General features: G+C 37.2%; 1 long non-coding RNA gene across 1 annotated transcript in view; it reads right to left on the bottom strand.

Annotated features, from left to right (window-relative positions):
• Positions 1-18558, bottom strand: part of LOC141462025 (uncharacterized) — a 177854-nt gene that overhangs the window by 71346 nt on the left and 87950 nt on the right. The window contains exon 3 of the long non-coding RNA XR_012463084.1: positions 18113-18149. This is a non-coding gene — a long non-coding RNA (uncharacterized lncRNA). The remainder of the gene's footprint in view (positions 1-18112; positions 18150-18558) is intronic.

Raw genomic sequence — 18558 nt, 5'->3', positions numbered from 1 at the left:
ATTTAATGCAATATTTTTTTAATTTTTTTTTAACAATATTTTAATTTTAAAGTGATTCATTCTTTGAAATAACAAGTTTTATTTACAAATTGGTTTGTGTACTAAAAGAAAAAAAAAATCACAAAGTTCAACTTTGACATATAAGTGGATGCCACATATTTTTTGGGTCAAATTAAGTAAACCGGAAGTAATCTGTAAAAAATCATTTATTCAGTGTTTTGGAATTTTCTCAAAAACTAATCCTACGATTATATTTAGAATCAGCCCATATGTGTCGATCTACAGCTTTAATTAAATACATTTTTTCTGGAAACAGTCGATTAATTGCACCTCCGTAAGAGGGGCCAGTTCGGTGTTTCTCTAAAACGCTCTAACGGTTCAATTTACTGTCTTGGCATCTTGATAATGCTTGTACGAATAAAATGTGAGTCTAGATTTCCAAATTTAAAGTAAATCAATGATCGGAAGTATTTTGTGATTTTCTAAAAAATGGCTCCCCCAATTTCATTGAAACATAGTGTGGTGGTTATTAACATATAAATGTTCAACTTTTATTCTAAACATTTCTTCCGGGAAAATTTAATTAGAGGTTCTGTTAAGAAGGGGGATGATCTTTCTAAAGTGTCCTTTTGTTCGCAATTTACGAGCCTCTCTCTCTGGACTGTTAGGAAAGGTAATATTGAATATTATATTTCCGAGTTTGATGAAAATTCCTTGATCTTAAGTATGTCTTTACTCAATGGATTCGAGTTTCCCTCGACAATGGTTCCTAGCATTTTCTGCAAACAATATATAGAACTGCTTTTCTCTTTAAAATACTAAAATCCCACGATTGCAACACTTTCTCTAACAAGAGGTAAGAGGAGATAAAAATTACTGCAGAAGACCCATCTTCTATGCGATACGCCATTATAATCGGGTCGGAGGAGAGGGGATTGCGCTGTTATTTGATAATAACACTGTTTTAGGCATTTTTAGATAACATTCTCTCTACTATATATAGAATGCCGTTATGTTTCTAGCCAGAGGTGCTCGTGATGAATTACCCCTGACTGGCAGAGAAATGCAAATTGCAGGCGTAACTTGGGGCCCTGGCAGAAACGCTGGCCAGTCGCCTGCCCCATTATCGTATATCATCTGCAGCCCTAACTTCTACCAGACACTAATAAAGACGTACGTCCCACTGACGGTTATTGGACGGAATTTATACCAGTAGTGTTTGCTTCGGGCGCTCTGTCCCACAGGAACTACCCTATTTAAATCGGGTAAAAATATCTGGAGCGTAAACTCACCAGACTTTCTTTTATTACTCCAGTTATGTTTGTATCTCATCAGCTATAATTTACTGCTAACACTGAATGGACATGCATCGAGTTCTGCATATCGGTGAGTCTATATCATAAATTAGTGAGCTAAGTAAACTAGCAGTTACACCGCCTACCACCTAACTGCGCTACTATCAAAGTCGAAAGTATTTGAAAAATTACATCTACCGCTTCCAAAAAATTTTTGTTTGTTTTTCCCTTTGTTTATTTGCCACTTACATCTGTAAAATAATTATAATAGTAGATTTGAGAACAAATAATTATTGCCTCAGTTCACTTGTATAGAGCGATTCCCAATTGCCGAATTCCATCCAACCTATGCTAACGCTTCAAACACTCTCATCATTAGGGAGTCACGAGGCCAGCAACGTTTCAGTTGTCTGGATTAAGAAGGGTAGAGTAACCAAACTAGCGGATCAGTGGATTCTCAGAAAAGAGCATAAACGATTTTGACTGTCTTTTGAACTTTGTTTTATTTTCTAATTGAAAAGACTGTTTTCGACAGAAATTAGAAGGCTTGGTTGAACTCCAATCAAGATGTAATATTGTTAAATAGATCAGTCGTATGTAATGTTTTGATCGTCTTCCAAGTAGCAGTGATAGTAGATGAAATTGTTTATTTAGGCCAGGACTTTTTAGTCGTGTGTGAGCGTACCAGGTGAGTCGTTTGTCCTAAGCAGCATAAGTGGTCAGCAGACGGAACTGGAGTACGATTCAGCTATAGAGGAGTTAGCGCAATTCATCTTAGAGAAAAGCTATGCATTTTATTTCATTTATTTTTATTCGCCTTTATTTGAACCAGCATTCCAGTGAGAATACTTGGTTTAGATTGTTTCTAAAGGCGAGGACGAGATTGTTTGGTGACGAGAGAATAGTAGTGACATCAATGAAGATAGAATGTAGTGTAACAAGGCGAGATTTGGATATCATTAGCATGTACAGGAACTAATGTTGCTTTGCGGAACATCAGCTGAGGAAGAGCAGATATGAGAAATGGCCGAACCAGATATGACCTTAAAGCAGGATATGATTTTCAAATAATTTATAAGTGCTGCAAAGATCGGGTGCCATCCTCGATGTTCGGTCTTTAAGAAAGACACTCCAAAAAAACTGCTTCTGCTCAAGAGTAGCAGCAATGGTTCTCCATCCGAATTTTCCTGCATTTCCAGGGAAAATCTACGGAAAATAAAATGTAGTGTTTTTAAATTTTCTAAAACACCATTCATGAACAAGCCTAATAACTATGAGGCATATATGATATTCCACACCCATTTATCTTACCATACCCTACATTACCGGAACAATAGTGACTTTGTTCTAAAGCCTCGAGAACAATACTTGCGTCCATCCAGCTCCCCAGTACCCCTTTTATCGCTATGAAAGTGCAATTCCAGTCGGACAGCCTGGAACAATAGCGGGAGGCAGACCGCAGTTTGTGGCCTGTGGGGGCGTCAGTCTACATTTCATCTTCATCAACTTTTACTCCCCCTACAGTTTTTGCTTTTCCACGCTTTTTCTTTTATTCTTACTGAGGGAGAAAGGGCGCGCATGAAATGGAAGGAATGATGGAAACGAAAGCTGCTTTTAAAAAACTAAAGTAAAAGAGACAAAGGAAACCTGAATAAAAATGAAAGATAACATTTACACTCACTGACACAGTTGGTAATCCTTTTCGCTTTAGGCAGCGCAGTAAAATAAGGGAGGAAAAATTAAGGTTTGAGATCTTAGGGTGGCAGAACTGCGGAAAAGAGTGAAACTGAGCGAGATAGGAGAGAATGGGACACTGACAACAAAGGGAAATCTCAACTTCCTTCTAGGTTATAATGTCCAGTATTTTGTACGCTTTTGCAAACTAAATTGTTGGTGAGAACTAGGTATGGCTCAAATATTTTTTGAGTTAGCACGCTGATACTAGTAGTGAGAAAAAGAGGTTTCGTCGGAGGGATTCCAAAAAGGTTTTCGATGAGTCACTCATTTGTTGACTTTTGTGTCCTTAGAATGACTTTTTGCTTTTAGTTTTTGCTGTGCATTACGGTCTGAGTACGGGAAACTTAATGGAGCTTAGTAAGAAGTGAGCTTTTTAGTTTTTAAACTTACGAGTAGATGATCATAAATCAAAGTCTTAAAAGGAACCAACAGATGGTGATGTAAGTAAGGGTTAGGGCTCATGATCTATTAGCTGTAGTTATAGTTTTCACTACAGTGATTTGGGGTGTTTTTTTGCTTGTTCGGCTGGCTAGAATATTAAATAGTTATGTAATCAATATCACTAGCTAGTGATAGTGATTTATAAGAAGTACCTACCCTCCCTGAAATGGAATCGTCATGTTACTGTAGTTTTCAGGACTAAGTGTCCCTGTTAATGGCTGTTAAAAGGACAAACTCTTGTACGTTCTAGACACAGCGGTGAGTATGAAAAGCTGTGCGTGGAGCTGAAGGCAGACTAAATTTTAAAACTTCCTTCTGACGGGACAACTCCGAGGTACAGCTAGGACAGACGATTCAGTGAGGTTCTACGCGGAGATAGTCGCTACGTATCTTCATGCTGTCGAGATCATACGACAGGAAATAATTAATTCCAGGGTCATCATTCTCTGGGACATCCACAATAGGTGGCTCCAGCTGATATGATCGTCTCCTTAGACGACCACTTTGTCAGCGCTGCAAAGCTTGTTTGCGATATGTGTTCTCTCAAGAAATCGGAGACCTGAAGAGATACCGTGAAAATCGGCTTTTGTATAAAGCCTAGGAAAACTGTATTATCCAAAACGAAAAGAGGATGGCGTAATAAACCTGCAGGCCTTGGTAGCATGGTCCACCTCATTTTGCCTTGGATTTAAATTTGAGGTCCATAAAGACTGCAGAAACCTTGGACAATCTTTCCGAAACGCCAGCTACTTCTCTTCACATTGGAATTTAGTCGAAATAATCTTGTGATCCTTGCCAATCTTTTTCTGCCTATGATACACTAAGTATTTTCTTTATACTTCAATGATATTCAGCCTGCATTATTTATATGTGTTTATTACTAGAACTTTTATTTAAAAGTATTATTGTCTTCCACATTTTTCGATAGAATAGACCTAGAATTTCATATTTAAAGAAAATCGATTCAAGGCATTTAACCAATCCGGTTTCCCAATTTCTTTTCTAAATTCTCCAATCTTGTCAACAACACAAGTGCTGAAAATTTTTTCTGGGTAATTTTGAGTAAACTGCTTTGTTTTTACGAAGTTTGCACAATTGCGATTGTCTAACAGGAGGAAATATAAAAAGTTCGCAATCTACTCAAACTTATTGCAGGAATGTAAATTTATTTTATTAACCATTAAATAAAATCCAAGGCCTAAGACTGGGAATCGACAGTACCACAATGCATATGGTACTGTTGCATTGTAAATAGATATTTATTTTATAGATTTTATTTATTTTATTTTATTCTTTTTGGGGGCAAATAAAATATTTTCAATTAGGTAAATGTTATGTCAATTAATTCATAAATTACAGCAGATATGGTACGAATAAAACCTAACATTAGTATTATCTGATTAATTGAGTTACTATGACGACGGTGTATTTTCATTGCCATACACAACTGATTGGTAGTAATCATTGGAATAGTAGGTATAAATTGATTGGCAGTTCTTTTCGTGAGTAAAATTATCACAGATATGATCGATGTAAAACATGTTATGGGACAAACATTATTGCGGATTTACAGCGGAATCAAATGAAATTTCAGAATAACTGACCTTAAGAAATTTCAGTGAGGGAAGACAATTTCAGAATTCTACAGACCAATTTATGATAATATTAAGTGATAAATTTCCATCATTTCTATGCATGTTTCCATAACCATAGTAAAGAGTTTTATCCGGCAACTCTAGAGAATTGAGTTCTTATTCAATTCCACCGAAATGTCGAGAGAGAGATAAAATTAGAGTGGAAACTGGATTGTTTAATTGAATACAGCATCATGCCTCCCTCTGAACAGATCTGAGGACTCCCCTCGGCCCACCATAAAAGGGGCCTTAGATAAATAGCCACTGGTGTTGTTCGTTACCATATTTCTTCTTTTTTTGAGTTGGGTAAATCCCAAACGAGTGATGAGGTGGTTTTCGGAATAAGAGCACGCAAAGGATTGGGTAAAGTCCAAAATTTGGCTGCTTATTGCAAACAATGGCCAGAGAGGGGTTGCACTAGTTGTTTGCCAAGTTAATCTTGTATGTAAACATTGTCAATACATACACACAAAAAGGGAGCCGAGGGTCAGTACGCAGCGCTAGGGCATTGGCCCCCTAGTATTTATACTCCTATACTCCAGGACCTTTGTACAATCAGCCTTGTGTTTGTGGATCAGCCAACAGAGAGCGCCTTCCGCCCTTCTACTCTCTCGCTCCTTCCGTTTCGTCCTCCTTAATGGATCGATTTTCATTTCAGCTAGTTCATATTATTTCCTTTTTTTTAATCATTTTTATTTCTGTTTTGTTTTGATCTTCAAAGAGTTTTATTTGAAGGATTTTTTATTTTATTTACACTCCATTCGTCGCTCTCCCTTGCATGATGAATGTTTTTCGTTGGGTTGGAAAAAATATGTTGTTTTTCTTGTTTTGAATTGCTTTTCATAATTAGTGAACCCTAAATAAAATAAAATCAATCCCCATGTTTTTAGCAGGATTATACATATATAGATTTCCATTCTTGATACCATATGAATTATCGAGCAGGATTGTAGTTATTGGTTGGGTCTGGGACTCTCAAACTTGTCCTCAATCAAATTTAAACCCATTTTAAACTCCTCTTAAAAAAAAATAATTTGCTGATGGAAGAAGGGTGAAAATGGCAAGCCAATGGGGAGAAACCCAGTAGCTGGGAATTCTAATTTGGTTGTTATAATTGGAAAACTAACTACTCACAGGAGTAGAGGAACAAAACATGAACAGATATAGTGGGCATAGCTGAAAACCGTGAACCTTTCAACCAACTACTCGCATGCAAGAGATAATGGAGCTGTCTTCTCTCCAGTCGAGCCCAAATTACAATGACAACATCCAGACCAGACCCATCTGGTTTGTCTCTTCTGAGTCTGCAGTGCCCAGTCCACAGACCCATCTTATCTCCTTGAGCAATTTGAGCCCTTATTGAGCAGATCTGTGCTATTTCCCAACCGTCCTTGGACTAACTGTGAACGCGGACTTAAAGAGGGATTAAGTCACCACTGGACTGTCTACATTATTTAGGACTGAATGAAGTTCCATATGAGCATAGAACATGGACTTGATTTGGTGGGTACTAATGATCTTATTGCCACTGATTACCGAAGTAAATGCCATCTTTGGAGATTAGTTTTAGAGAGTGAAGATTTCTACTTCAGGAGTTAGAAAATAACTCCGCTAACTCCTCTTACCAGTCAGCTACCCCAATAAAGCAAGCAGAAGGCAAACACTAACGAACTTAAAGGTCGTACGAGTCTTTCATTCCAGTTTTTTACGAAACAATGTACACAATTCCAGCTTATATTTGATGATTCGTTAGAATACTGCAGACACCCCCACACGCTGTCATTAAGCGAGAGGAAAAGGTTCAGTAGGTGGGCAACGTATACAGAAAAGAACCTGAATCAACACTCGACAATCAAGATCCGTAACAAGGGATGACGTAGTGCGAGGAGGAAGGAGCCATGGAGATTTGATGATCTACAGACGGACCACTCTCCAATGAGTCCACTTGAAGTTTACGTTCTTTATTTATTATTTTAAACCAAAAAAACTTGACTACTTGGTTTTGCTGTAGCCTGTGGGAAGGTTTCAACTTTCAAGTGCTGTCAACTGTCTAAATAACACGCGTTGCAATGAATTTAAACACATTGTTGGGTGTTTTTTAATAATTAGGTTTTTTCAAAAGTAGTTTCAACAAAACGGAAAACAGAATAGTTTTAATGGGGCTTCTTATTTTGTGCATTTCTACAATAATTCAATTCTAATTTCAAATCACTTAAAACTCAAGGAAAGCGTAGGGAGTAGGCGTAAGTAGTTTCATTTTCTTATCAATTTAACGCGTTCTGAGTGAGTATTTTCCATGTGGAGAACATTATCTCACGCGTCACACTCCTGGGAACTGCGACGATCAAACGGTTTATGGCGCCTTGCTACTTTTTGGGCTGGAGTTGCATGACCTTCACAAACAGAGGATGGCTGGGTCATTTTCAAATGAATATCGACAATATTGTAATGGACACAACGACAACATTATGGCAAAAAACCATCTCCCTTTAAAACTCCTGTGTTTCACAGCGACGCCATTTATTTTAGTTTCTTTCTGCATTCATCTATGTTGTTCGTTCTGACAAAGTTTAAGTAACGCTAATAAAAATGTTAAAATATAAAGACAGTGGCTTATTGCCTGGGTGCATCGAATACAAATATAATTCTAGTTTTTTAGCCGTTTACTCTGAGATAATTAGAGTTATACAAATTCGAAGTAAGAAAAGGCTTAATTAAAAAGTGAAATCTAGAACAACCACATTGCCTAATTCCCTTTCCTTTTTCTTAATCTCATTAAATACTTTCCTTGTTCCAGCATCTTCCTGCATTTTATTTGCAGTTTTTACTTCTTTTAATTGTGCAACTCTTTTTAAGCTTGCTTTTGGAGTGCGCGGGGCTGAAAGCAGGGAGTTTATAAAGGAAAAGTAGCGGGCACTTTTAATAGGGTTTCTCCAGAGGAAGAGAGACACTGATTACAGGTGATTCTTGTAGCCCGGTAGTTGTCAGGGTTCCTCTTTATTAAAACCCCTGGCCACTTCTGTTCCGGTCTGCACTGGGGAGGGTGCGTCATCCCCGAGTTATCAGTCATGCTCCTCTTCCAGTCCTGGCTCCCTTTCATCAGCGCTCTTACTCTTCCAGCCAAAATGTTTACCAAACTCTCTCACCGTCTGCCTACTCTCCCCTTCTCATAGCATGCTACTTTAAGGAGACATGAAACATGAACAGGTCCCTCTGCCAACTTCTCCTTCAAGAGGGTCTGTAGAAGTGCCTTGCCCTTCTGCTTCCAAAACACTTCTTACTTTAGTAAATTAGGCGTGTTGTCTAAAGATGAGTGGCATTGATAAATTAATTACGTACTGAGCCTTTAATGATGATGGAATATGGCAGGCTTTTTCCTCCTCCCCTTTTTATGGGGAAATGCAGAGAATGTAGCCGGAAAAATAAAATAAAAAACTATGGGTAAGAGGATTACTCCTCTCGCCGCTCACAAAAGGAAGATAGCGATCATATCATGGGCAGAAAGTATTCATTTGGCATTCATTGAGTTCAAAAAGTGGTCATGAGAAAACTGGTCACTTTATCAATATAGGTATATGAAGTATATGTGTATGAGTGTATAAAATTCCCAAACTAAAATGAGAGGAAGCTCAAACTTTAGATTACGTTCGGTTACACCGCGGTACTCGCTGTAACTTACGATCAAAAGCTCCCGAACTGTAACGGAATTTCTTCTAACATTATATTACCCTTAACCGGGCCTGCCTGTGTAAATAGAAGTAAATTATTGGAAATTATGCACAGTTTTGGGCCACTTAAAATGTTGACGAACACAGGAATTGTCTGGACAATGCGGCTGCTTAAGTTAAAGTACAAAGAACGTAGTCTAAGAAGTTTCTAAAAAACAGAGAACTAAAGCCTTCGCACGATCTTTTATCGAAGCAAATTAAAATATCTTACGCCGACGATGTACCTGTAGTACTCGTAGTTAGAACTCTAAAGGCATTAGAAGCGGAATTTGATCAGCAGGAGAAAGAATGGAACTCTGTCGGCTTGCAGATAAATGAATCGAAAAAGTTCTGTTAGCATCACTACAGTTTTGGAACGGTTCAGCATATAATTATGTGCATTTATTCGTTTGCGAATGTAATCTATTTTAAATATTTGGACGTCTTGTTTAAAAAAAAAGAAGCAGGAACTTAGTTTAAGGAAAGGATATCGGAAATAGATTTGCATATGGCTTAAACAAATATTTCCAATCAAGATACTTCTCCTGTAAACTTAAACTGCGGATTATTGAGAGGTATTAGTAGAGATATATGATTGGTATACTATGTAAGCAAGTGATTAAAAGTGTTTATATCTGAGAAAAAAAGATAATAAGTAGTTCTTACAATTCAAGATAAAACACGGTGAATGGGAAACAAGATGCACGGCGGTGCTGAGAGATCTCAACCTCGCCAAATGTGATTGAAGGAATAAATTGGAGTGGCCATCAGCGTGGGAAAAAGTAGGGCTGTAAAGAAGATGATGAATGAACGAACTGAAGAAAGCGAGTAGGTTGGAGACCCAAGCTAAAGATTACAGGAGAAGTTAGAAGTAAACATTCGGAGCTGGATATTGGAATTTTAGACCCAGGAGATAACAGATTCGAAATACTTCGCTTTAGATTTGAGGATCAGCTCTTCTCCAGTGGCTGTAACGCTATCTAGCTTTTATTTCAACTATTTTGAAAATTTGTTTTCGTGAAAATGGATTTTGCGAGGGTTTGTTGGACACGCCTCTAATGTGTCATTCCTGGGTGTTAGTATGGGTACATAAACACTCCATCTATAATGTATTGTAATACAATGAATTAAAAATGTTGTTTTAATCCCAAGCATGCAGGAAAACGAAGAAAATTTGTCACCAATGAAACTTATTGATCGAGACTCCTTAAAAACGATAATTAATTTAAGCAACACACCTAGGTATAATTAGCCAAGGTAATATATTAGTTAAAAGTAGATTAGCAGAGATTGAAGTATTGTCCAGTTTTCTGTCTCAACAAGGAGCTGTCCTCCAGGGGCTGCACACCCTCGGCCACCCAGCGTTAAATCATGGCATTAGAAGAGCTTGACCGATTTGATGGGCCATGATACAGGGCATTAACTCTGCCATTTGGTCTGCTACGGGTGTTTTTGTGCAGGCCGCAGGGCCAGTAAGACTGGCTTGACAGTAAAGAATTGCCTTGCAAGCTCAGAAAGGTTCTGACAACCTCCTCGCCCTGCAACTAAGCCTGACCACTTAAAGCAATGGCTACCACACCAACAAAAATAAATGTCCCCGTGAGCTAAATGTGCTATTATTACAACGATATAACAAAAACACCAAACAACCCATTATACTTCTATCTCACTCCCTCCTTTATAGACACACAGACAAACATGTTGAGCGAGCTTTTACCCTTTTCCAGTTCTAATTTCTCTTACCTGTGGTTTGTGGGAGCATTGCGATCGATTTTTTTTCGAAATTGTGTTTGTACAGGAAATATCTGTTTTGCAATCCACTGAAAGCGGAAACTCTACAATGTTTTTTAGCGTCTCAACTAAGTATAGGATTTCACTAGAGAGCATACAAATATCCCAACTTACTAATACTTTTAAGAGCCAAAGTTAGAATATCTGGAGGGGGCCTAGCGGACATGAGGGCCATGAAATTATCCGTGAAAAGCGGTTTTTTTTCTCTTTCGTAGAGCCTTAGATTTCAAATTTGAGAGAAAAAGAACTAACGAGAATTCCAACTTTCTATAAAATTTGGTGTGAACCTTATGAACTATAAAGGCGGAGAATGTTTGAAAATTTAGATGATACACGATTTGGGCAAGTTCTTATGTGCATGATATCTTGTCTTGTAATCATGTTCTTTAACGTCATAAGATTGCGACCTGTAGACCAATTAAGGTCCATTAAAAATGATGTCACTATTTTTATTTACTTATTCTTTTGTTGGAGAGAGAAAAATACAATAAGGAAGTACTTAAACTCGACATCCAACTAGTGACAGATCGTGATGGCTTGCTTACTGCGCAAGTCCCTCCGGACATTCCGGCTGGAACCAGAACTTCTGAGTAACGTCACGTCTGGCCATCATTTGGACATCAATTAATAGCTAGCCCAGTGGGGCTGATAGTATTTCTAAGCTATCTGAATCTCAGGTAAGGTGACCTTAATTTGTGGGCATCACTTTATGTACATTTGGAGGATGCGCCAAGGTAGCCGAGCGGTTAGAGGCGAGTCATGTAAAGCTAATGTGTATTGTGATACTGAGTTCGATTCCCGGTCTTAGGCTTTGGATTTTATTTAATGGTTAACAAAAGAAATTTACAGTAAAGTATGTTTGCTAACCGCCTCTGTCTAAGACACCTAATTGGTAGTTGCGCGTAAAGCCCGCCTGCATAAATAGGCAATTACTTTACTTACTTTTACATTTGGAGGTTTAAGAATGTGTAGAAGCGATTCAAGGAATCAGTTCTGCCGGGTGTTATCCACATATTCCAGAATGTAAATTACCGGATATTGCTTCAAAAATCCCTCGACGCGTTTCGAAAAAATTGCTAGGAACTCAAATAATTTTGTAATGCGGTCATTTTTACAATCGTAACCACTATCTCAGAGAAATCAAACTGAAAAGATATACAAGCTTTAATGTACATTCCATAGTCTTTAAAAACTGAATTCCATTAAATGTTTTTTTCTCTTAATTTTTATTGCAATTTCGTCCGTATTTCTCAAATCTACATAATTTGCTTGCAAATAATTGGCCCATTTTGCAATTGCATAAAAAAAATGCACATTCTCCCATATTTCAATATAAAGAAATTCTGGACAAAACTTATTGTTCAAATTGCATTATTCAAATCACGTTTGAAATCTATTCATGAACGTTTCCTGCGTCAGTCTGAATACTCCTAGCGGTAACTATTCTGCACTGTTAGCTTGAATAGAGTCTGGTAGGAATTCAGCTAGTTGATACAGTACAATGGAACAATTAAGTTGTGGAGAGTTAGTATTCGCTCCATTCTAGAATCTAGATCATCTGGTCGGAATTGTTCTGTCAGTATAACTAATTCAACTGCATTGTTTCCAAAAGTGGCGGCAGTTATCTCTGCCGACGACTTAGTCCAACATCGCTCATAGGAAATAATCTGTATTTTGTTTGAACATTAATCAAATATCAATGAACTTTACTGTCGCATTTCGTTTTGAAAAATCCTCATTTGTCTTCGATGATCTAAGGTAAACAGTTTTCAATTGTTGAATTTTACTTACTAAATGTTAATTCGCTTCACTACAATGAAGCAGAACTTAACTTGGAAGCAAGGCTTCCCTACTTCTAGAGCTCTGTTAAAATTAATTTCACAAGAATTTCGAACAAAAGCGACGGTGCAAAGAAATCGAAAAAATCCTTCTGGAATCCGAACTTTTTGTCTCGCTATCCTCATCAAACTGGAAATTTTAACATCTGATTCAGTCCCTCTTAATAATTCATATTCCCTTGAGACATACATTACATCCTCGCATTATAAGTTACAGTTCAAGTTAAAAGATTCTTTTTGCCAAAACCATGAAATCAGAGTAAAGTCTGAGCTCACTGCAACTCTTTTTTTCTCTTGAGAATATTCGGTTAACTAAACAGACACCCACAAGTGCGCTAGAAACAGCTTTTAGTCTCAGAAAATTTTGAAAACGAAACGATAGTAGAACTTCCTCTCTCGGTAGGTTAAGAGCATGTAATAAATGGTAAGCTAGTAGACAGTTGGTGTGTGGATTATTAAAACTCGGATGGTTTCAATCAAACCGAAGAGTAAGCACACGCTGACTGGTATGTTGCAGTGACAGTGGCGACATCTGTGATTTTATTGGCTGTCATATCCACCAGTCTTTGCTGATCTAAGTATTTTGGCGAAGGGTGAAGCCAAGGGTGGTCTGGGCGGTGGGAGTGCGGAATGATTCATTCAATCCACTTCGTGTTCTTCTTGCTGGTCCATTAGGTAGCAGCACTTCTTCAGCCAATTGCTGGCAATAGGCACCCACCAGTTTTTGATTATGAGAGTTAGACGCTGATCAATTAATGTCAAGACAATGTGACGCTTGATAAGTGCCACCAAGCGACTGGTTGTGTCCTTGCACAGTTGGAGTGGTGTGTTTTACTCTTATCACTTGGTGAAGGGGACGGCCATCAGTGGATCTTATGAAGTGATCACTCAGTGAAGCTGTTGAAGGAAAGGTGACACTCGGGTTTGGAAATCCGAGGTGAACAGATGGTTTCTTCTATCCTGGTGAACATTATTAATTTTTTGGGTGGGAGGGGGTTTGAAAATAAAAAAAGGAAGGAGATTCTGATGATGAATCTTCCCTATCAAGTGTCAATGCAACATGTTGTACGGTTGCCTACGGAGGCGAATTCCCGCTATCTTTTGCCGAAATTTACACAAATGAAACTTCGAAGTCTCTTTATCGCACGAAACAAGAATGAGTTTTGCACCTAAAATAGAAGAGGAAAAAAGAGAGAAGGGAATCGCTATTTGATGCAGTTTGTGTAGCGTAACGCTCATTCTAGATTGGTAAAGCGCCCCTTCAAAGGCGCGATTACTGCACTACGCACTAGTTATCGAAATCAGCGTTTTGTACGATAGAATTAATAATTTCTGTAAAAAGTCATCCGCCATGAAGTTCAAGAACAGGAAGTGCTGAGATCCTTACTTCAATAAGAGGGTAAGCATTTGGTAATAAATGTTGCTTTCCAGTGTGCTCTTCAACTTATAACATAGTGCATGTTCCGTGGATTGAGTGTCGCTGGAATATTTGCAGACGCGCAAGATTCAGAATTGATGCTGAAAATGTTGCACACAGCAATCCTTCCATCTATTAGCAAGAGTAAGAATTCAAACCACATTGAGGTGGAGTTAAAGAAGAATTTTAATTAAATTGTCCGTTAGTACGGTTGTACGAGTATAAGGGATGATGTCAAAAAGTGCACGAAAAAGCTTAACGTTGAAAATCTCCCAACTTTGACAATTTTTTTCTCTTTTTCTATAAAAGATAAAATTCCTAAATTTGCTTTATAATGTAGGGCAAATTCTTTATAACTGTATTTTTTTTGCGACTACGCAGATTAATGAGACATAATGACATTTACAAAAGACTACAACCTACAGCAAAACCATCACCGTCTTACAGAATCAACTAACCTTATAATAAACAAATTAAAAAATAATAATTATTATAAAATATGGACATTGAATTTAAATATATCGAAAAAATCTTCCCACAAAGAAGGTTAGGAAATGAAGATCTAAGATCCCTATAAACAACCGAGCAAACTCTTATAATCAGAAAGATCAAGGAGTGTAGTAGCTTGACATAACTAAGGTTGTCGATACATGAACACAAAACTGCAACAATCATAACCCAACTAAGTTAATATTGAACTTATAGTCGATTAAAAAAAAAGATTAGATATCCATTCCGAAAAAATACAATTTGGTGAAACAAATAAAATTTATGTTGAACTTATATTCTATTAAAGAGAAAATATTAGAGAATATTCTCAAAAGGGGTAGAATCAGTTCCAAAAAAAAAAAAATTTGAAAAAACAAAGAAAGCTGATTTTAAAAAGAAAAATACAAGAATAAATGAAAAAGGGAAAGCAATAAATATAAAACCAAATTGAAGAAACAAAGAATTCTACTCCATTAAATAGAAAAGGTTAAAAAATGTACAAAAAGGTTCATAAATAATTGCAAAAAACAAATTGGGAAAACAAAGAATGATAACTTTGTACTTATCGATTTAATCGAAAAGATTAAGGTAAAGAATACATACAAAAAAGAAATGGGTACTTGCTGATTTGTGTACTTTTTTGTCGTTTAATCAACCCTTGTACCTAACTTTTAAAACTGTAAGTTTTTATTAAGGAGATTTATTGATTATATTAGACTCTTGTCCGTTATAAAATGGAAGCAAGCTGGATTTGTAGTTGATGTTCAGCATCTGAAGGTAGAAGTACCTGAAGAGTATATACTGTGTATGCAACTAACTACGTACATGTATTTCTAACGAAAGCTAGGAGTGTGTTGAGGCAGGCATTCAGTATATGTACTTATGTTACGTGTTTATTTTGATAATATCTACTTACGCTGCAAGTTTGTCCGTCTGTCTATCTGTCCACCGTTTAATTATTATCATTTGAAAAACTTGTAAATACTTCTGGATAAGTATGCGGTGGGAGAAGTCTTTTAAAATCATTAAATATTCATTAACTCATTGCATTAATAAGCTAAAAATAGTTACTTTTTTTTTAACTGCTGAGTGTTCACTTCTGTGAGCGAAAGATTCCCATTAGGAGATTTATAAAAACTCCTCCTTCAACAGAATCTGCAGGATTTCAATGTTTTGTTTTTTGTTTTCCTATAATAATAATAATTTTTTAAATGACGGTTATGCTGCTCATTGCTGTCTTTAGATTATTATATCATCCATCCTTCTTCACGCCTGACGCCTTGGACTGGGTTATGGGAGTCTTGGAAAGGGAATGGAGCAACAGTCAGGGATACCGCTCTCTAGCGCCTAATTCTCCTTTCCATCACCCCAAACATCGAACCTCAGATATTTTTTACTCTGTCTTGGCTGTCAGCAAAATAAAGATGTATGAGATTAAGAACTACCTTATTTCGGGCTTATTTAGGTGTAATTGCATACTATAGAGTCTAATAGGTAGCTCTTAAGGAGTTGGACCACGATTATCTTAGCTGTAATCATTGTAATTCACTGAAGGCTGCGGTCTATTAGAGAATTGGCAGGAAGATTAAATAGTGGGAATATTACACTCGATTAGTCAGAATGAGCTCAAGGTAGAACACAGGAGAAGACTAATTAGCCTTGTAAAGAGAGGTAATATGCAGTTCCTCTTGGCAGAAAAGACAGAAGGCAAAGATAGAGCGAGCGAGCTGGATGAAGTGGGATTCTTAACACCGTTCTATGGCCTCGAGCCAGCGTTAGCTGGTTGGTTAAGAGTATTATGACAGAGTAATTAGAAATCGAGAGATTTAGAAAGTTAGAGAAGTACTTTGGGAGTCTCCAGGCTACAACATTTATACGTAACTGGAATTAGGCAACACACGAAGCATTTCCTCACCCGGGGCAGGAAATAATATTATTGATTGGTAGTATATACTACGCACCTTGCTTACACAGAAAATTTGGAGTTGCAGAATATCGATGTGGTAGACAGAGCAGAAAAACTACTTAGGGGTGGATCCTTAGAGATTTTGGGGATGAGGTTCAGTTTCCAATCCTTCTTTCACAAAGAGATATTTCAGTCCATTTTTGTTTACAATAATCCATAAATAGTTTCTTCACCGGTCGAGTCTACTCGGATAAACCCCAACCCTGGGAGAACCCTAATCTCGAAGAGGATACCTCCCCAGAAACGGTTTTTGCACTTATGATTTCCTTAAGATCTTTATGACTGGACCATAAGAATGGTCGTTTAATTTTCGGAAGGATTCCAGATCCATGAAATGATTTCTTTTGCTCATTTTCCTTTTTTGTGTACCAAAACCAGGTTAATTATCGCTACCCAATCTTAACACGTTAACTGCAAAATAGTTATTGAGTACTTGTTCATACTCTGCGTTAATATCCCCCAGATCTCTTCCTGTGCGCCCTAAGTATGCCCGGTGCTTGTATACTATAAGAAAGGCTGACTAACACGCCATATGGGTTGTCAGAATAGAAAGAAAGTTAGGGTTTTCGACTAGATACTCTACGAAGTCCATCGTTTTTCACAATCGCTTTTTTTTTTATATATATATATATATAAACCACTTTTTCGATCTTAAAACGCATACTTCTAGCGAAATTATAACAAAAAATCAGCACGATGGCAGTACTTCCTCCTACGAAAGAAAAGAGAAGGTAAAAAATAATACCTATAATAATACTTTACAGGAAATAAGCTCTACTATTTCTCTAAAGTATCTCCAACATAAATTTCTATAATCTCCAATATGGGATATTATATATGCAGGAGTATGCAGATGATAAAGCTTTTCTAATAATATTGGAAATACTCTATAAACCCCATACTGCCATGAAATATTACTATTATACTGTAGAGCAGAGCATCTAGTTGGTGGCGAGCTGTACCATTTCTTTCTTTTAAGCATTGTCACAACGAATGTTCTATAGATCGACCTCTACGCCGTCTGTAAGATGGAGAATGAAAATGGCAGTGGTACACACAGAGATATCGTGGAATATCGTCCGCTTCCTACATAATATTTCCGCTTTCCTCTCTTTCTATTCTAGCAACACTGTTTCTAACTTCCGTTCCCTTCTACAGCTTCCTTCCTTTTCAGTCAGAAGATATCACTACATCTGATTTCGCAGAAAAAAAAATATTTTTGCCATCTCTAAACCTAATGAATGTTACTAATCGAAAAGAATCAAATACTAAGGATACATACTCCCAGTAGAAGTATGGTTTAGGACCCACATCCTCTAAGGAATATTTTAAAAATGTCCCCTCTCTTTAAAATTTTACGTTCTGTTTTAAAGTTACGATATGTGTTCTGGTTTCTGGTGCTACCTACACGCTGTACTCTTACTAGATAATGTTCTGAATCCAATTTTTTGCCACATTTAATGCTTACTATCTTTTTATACAGCCTGCAAAATAATAAGTCACACGGAAGTAACAATCTAGAAGGAAGCGCTCTCAAACGTCGAAGTTTAAAGAAATAGTGGAAGCCGAAATACGATATTTACGTATATATAAATTTGCATAATGGTATTTCCGTTGAAGGTTATTCATCGCCAAGTGACTAAATTAGAACCTTGAAAATTGTAAATGAAAGTGTAAATTGTAAATGGTACCCGAAATGTCGATGGTCTTTAACGGAGAATTTTTGACTCTATATTTCTGCAAACATGAGAAAAAAATATGTTTTTTTTTCAAAATAAAGAAATAAATCTTACATACCTTGCGGATACTGGGAAGCCAGGTTACCATGACAATTCTAAAATAAAAAAGAAAAGAAAAAGCAATTAGTTTTTTTTGATAAAAGAAAGACCGACTAAACCATTTACACAAACAAGATAAGAAGGATATTAATACTTAATGGTAGAAACTCCAGGGAGCTGTGAGCAGAACAGGGATGTTGAGTCTCCAGATAGAAGAAGAGAGAGTTTAAGAAGCATTCTGTATAGTGGAAACTTCTCTCGCTAGGAGGAAAGCCGCCGCGCGGTCCGGAGAGCCAAGTGATACTCAAGAAGCGGGACGGAGTGTAATTAGAAGTGGATGAACTCGCTCCAATATCTTCTTAATTAATGGATAAAGAGACTATGAACACTGCTATGACAGAGATACAGGATTGTAAGGACACAATGTGCTGTAGAGTCACTTCCCAGGGCTCTAGAATAGCAAGG

This window comes from Rhodnius prolixus, unplaced genomic scaffold (genome assembly GCF_049639745.1).
Source record: "Rhodnius prolixus isolate KJV_2025 unplaced genomic scaffold, Rpr scaffold_1, whole genome shotgun sequence".
NCBI classification, from domain to species: Eukaryota; Metazoa; Arthropoda; class Insecta; order Hemiptera; family Reduviidae; genus Rhodnius; species Rhodnius prolixus.
This window is presented reverse-complemented; position numbering and strand designations above follow the sequence as displayed.